The sequence below is a fragment of the Sinocyclocheilus grahami genome, unplaced genomic scaffold (genome assembly GCF_001515645.1).
Source record: "Sinocyclocheilus grahami isolate Dianchi unplaced genomic scaffold, SAMN03320097.WGS_v1.1 scaffold1443.1, whole genome shotgun sequence".
NCBI lineage: Eukaryota > Metazoa > Chordata > Actinopteri > Cypriniformes > Cyprinidae > Sinocyclocheilus > Sinocyclocheilus grahami.
In genome coordinates this window covers 14,156-18,042 of record NW_015506622.1, presented here as the reverse complement: position 1 = coordinate 18,042, position 3,887 = coordinate 14,156, and the positions used below count along the sequence as shown (strand labels likewise).

Sequence of the window (3,887 nt, the reverse complement as noted above, 5' to 3'; positions counted from 1 at the left end):
GTTCAGGTTAACAGGTTAAAGCATCGGACAGGTGAGCCCAACCGGCTGATGGACAGGCTAAACTAAGTGCAGTGTCTGATGGGAGTTCAAAACTCACAGCATCCGACAGGTAAGCCTCGCTGACAGTCGGACGGAAAAAAAATCAAGGTTGCTCAACTCACCGGAGTTACTCAGAGGTTGAACAGAAAGAAAATGTTTTAAAGTTTTATTTATTTTTTATTTTTTATTTTTTTATTAACAATAATTACTGTTGTTGAGATTTTTTTTTCCTGTTTCCTGGACAAAAAAAAAGAATGTGTAAAAATATTATAATATTTTAAATTTTATATCACATTATAATTTTTAATGACAAACACGGACTCATTTCTTTATCAGTTTACTTCAGTAAAGTTATAATGATGGTATCAAGAACCAAGTAAAATGTTATAAAAAACAATAGTGGATAACTTAGTCTAATATGTCTTTGTTTGTAAAGCATCCTACAAGACTAAGATATTCTAGATATAGATTTAAGTAGGTGAACATACTCTAGGCCTCAATATTTGGCACACAAACCTCAAGAATGGTGGCAATCAACAAATGTAAAAAAGATGAGCTCTTTACATCACAGCACAACACTAACAATAATGACAAAGCGACAACAAAAAAAGTTTTAAATGAAGTCAACAAACAACAAAACAATAACCCTATAACAGTAACTGCATTATTTATTCATGCTGCAATGCATGCTGGGAACTCACAAAGCCTTAACATTTCAGCAATATGAAATTCTTTTTTCAGAAGAACGCTTGACTAGTTGGGACAACATTTGGGGTAATTCTGTTGGTCTGACAAGGGTTTTTATGTAGTTTCGAGAAAAGTGCATTTCTTAGTATTTGAGACTCAAAAGGATTCGTAAACTGGAAAATATGCATTTGCATTTTTTATAGTGTAGAGAGGCAGCTACATGTCTGTATCTTCTCTCTTTCTTTAATAGAGTTTGCACCAGAGGTGTTCAATTCTACTGCTGGAGGAGCAATGTCCTGCAACAGTTCCAACACACTTGCCTGGGAGTTTCTAGTGAGTCTGAGGCCCTGTCCTCACGAATGCGGGTATTTTCAAAACCGCAGCTTTTTCTATGCGGTTTGCCCGTACATCCACATGCAAACCCAGCAACAGGTCACTGAAACCAAACATTTTTGAACACTCCTGCCAGGGGGAAGATTTTCAAAAACTCAGTTTTCAGTGTTATCATGTAGACAGCGAAACCGGAGATTTTGGCTTGTGACGTCAGAGCAAGCGCTGTTATCGCCGCCTACTGGAAACTTTTTCAGGCTTCTGATTGGCCAACATGGCTTTACGGTTGACATTATATTGCTACCTGTTGGTTTGGCATGCTCTTGACAGTGCTTCATAGCATGCATTTGCGGTTTTATGAGGACAGATTTTTTTAGAAAAGGAAGAAAGAAAAACTCTGTTTATAAAAATACCTGTGTACATGTGGACATGGTCAGAAGACTTTGATTAACTGGTTAAGGTGTGTTTAATTAGGGTTGGAGTTAAACTCTGCAAGACAGTGGCCCTCCAGAAACAGGTTTGGCTTGCACATTCCCAGACCTGTATTCTGCCTTCATCTTTTTTTTTTATGCATATCCTTACCGTGAATGCAGGTTTTTCCCTTCAAACCTTGGCTGATAGGGGCGGGTGTACCGTAAGGGACTCCTTATTCTCTGGATATGTCTTTTCTTGTTCTGAAAAATATATGAATACTGTTTTAAATGACATTCAGAAATGCAACTGATGGTCAAGAACTTAAGTATGCTAGTAAAAATGTGGCCTTAGTTCATAATAACTTGATAATTCAGTATTCTAAACAAGAATTTCAATATCATATTTATGTAATAGTTGCTTGATAAATAAGTTAGCACAATTAAACCACACTAGGGTACATGGATACATTAAGACATTAAGATGAACCTCAACTACTTATTTAGTGAATTGTCATGTATTTTAAAGTGGACCTATTATGCAAAAATCACTTTTATAACGTGTGAATTAACCCCATCATAAATTTAGAAACATAACTATCCAATTGAACTATACACAATAAAATAAAGACATATGGGGGGGGGGGGCAGTCTCTCTATAACAATTAACATCGCAGGGAATGTTATTATCAGTCCCACACTCTCCCCTCCAAAAATGAATGCCGTCTCGGCATTCCATCGTTCCAAGCATCTCTGTCTTGAACAGTAGAGCAAAGTAGTACATCAGGGAGTCAGTCTCAATACTTGATGCTAATTTGTCTTGCAAGTGTCTTCGCATGACATCTATCTCCCCCTTCATGTCATCCACTGGAGTAGACACCACTGGCCACATGATGTCTGAAAGGTTGCTCCGTCATGCGACGGGCCACACATCAAGTGCTGAAAGTTTGGAACCTTAGACATACTCTATGCTCTCTCAACTGACCCACATACCAGCTGTTATGACTGCATCACTATATTTTAGCCATTTATGTGTCACTGTCTGTTTACTGGAACTGTATGTATTAAATAAAACTGTCTAACGAACTTCCTCTTAATTATGAACTTTATTAACTGTCTTATGACTTCACATTGCAACTGTGAAATCAAAAACCTCTATGTGTGAGAGAGGTTTTGCCTAATGTATCATACGTCAGTGTTGTGGGTGGATGTCTTTGTCTTAAAGGATACTTTCTCTGTGGCAGGCGAGTTGCTGCTGAGCTGACGTCATCTGCTTCATCTGAAGAGGTCACCTGCCCCCCTTCTGCCATCTCATCTTCATCTTCCACTTCATTTGCAAATGCTTCAGAGTTTCTGTCCTCTTCATCACACATGGGCAGTACATGCTCACCATCGGACTCCTGATACAATACTCCTTCCGTAGCTTTTAATTGGAGCTCATCCTCCTTAGGTCCCAGCTGGCTTTTGTTCTCTGTAAGTTGCTTTATCGGCAAGGCTGTCACGCCTCTCCAGTCATCCTCGTCCTCTGAGTCCTCTTCAGTCACAGCATCCACTTGATGTGTGTCTTTTTTTCCCTTTGCCTTTGTCTCTTTTCGCCTTGATCGTGTTTTACCACTTTTTTCCTGGTTGTTGTCAACAGGTAGGAAGTCGCAAGGCAACAACAAATTTCTGTGAAGGACCCTTGCTTCCCCAGGGCCACCCTCTGGCTTAACCACATACACTGGGCCGTCTTCATACTTCCTTTCTGTCACAACATGCACTCTATCCTCCCAGTATGACCGGAGTTTTCCTGGACCACCTCTTTCTCCACAATTCCTCACCAACACTCTGCTTCCTGGCTGGAGACCCGCCCCATATATTTTCTTGTCGTAGCCTTGTTTAGCTCTCCTCTGCTCTTTCTGAACTGTTCTTGACGCCAATTCATATGCCTCTTTCATGCGCTTTCTCCATTTGGAGACATAATCACTGTGCGATACTTCACACTCCTTTGTCTTTAGACCAAACATTACATCAATAGGCAGCCTTGGGTGCCGTCCATACATGAGGTAGTACGGGGCATAGCCTGTCACTTCACTTCGCGTACAATTATATGCATGGACGACCTTGTTTAGGGAGCTCTTCCAATCAGCCTTGGCTTGACTCGGCAGACATCTTAGCATTGACAGCAGTGTTCTGTTAAATCTTTCCACCTGCCCGTTTCCAGCAGGGTGGTAGGGAGTCGTGTGGGAGCGTTGGATATCACAGAGTTCTTGCATGTGGATGAACAACTTGTTCTCAAATTCCCTTCCCTGGTCATGGTGGAGTTTAGTGGGGAATCCATACCTGAGAACAAAGTCGCCAAAGATCTTTTCTGCCGCTGTTTTTGCCGACTTATTTTTGCAGGCGTACGCTTGGGCAAAACGTGTGAAGTGGTCCATTAAA

The 3,887-nt window shown here is 40.7% G+C and overlaps 1 protein-coding gene across 1 annotated transcript in view; it reads right to left on the bottom strand.

Annotated features, from left to right (window-relative positions):
- The window catches only part of LOC107570339 (periphilin-1-like), a 106,378-nt gene extending 104,614 nt beyond the window's left edge, over positions 1-1,764 (bottom strand). The window contains exon 1 of the mRNA XM_016256562.1: positions 1,639-1,764. The gene's annotated coding sequence lies outside the window, so the exon portion shown is untranslated. The remainder of the gene's footprint in view (positions 1-1,638) is intronic.
- Between the last annotated feature and the right edge of the window lie 2,123 nt (positions 1,765-3,887).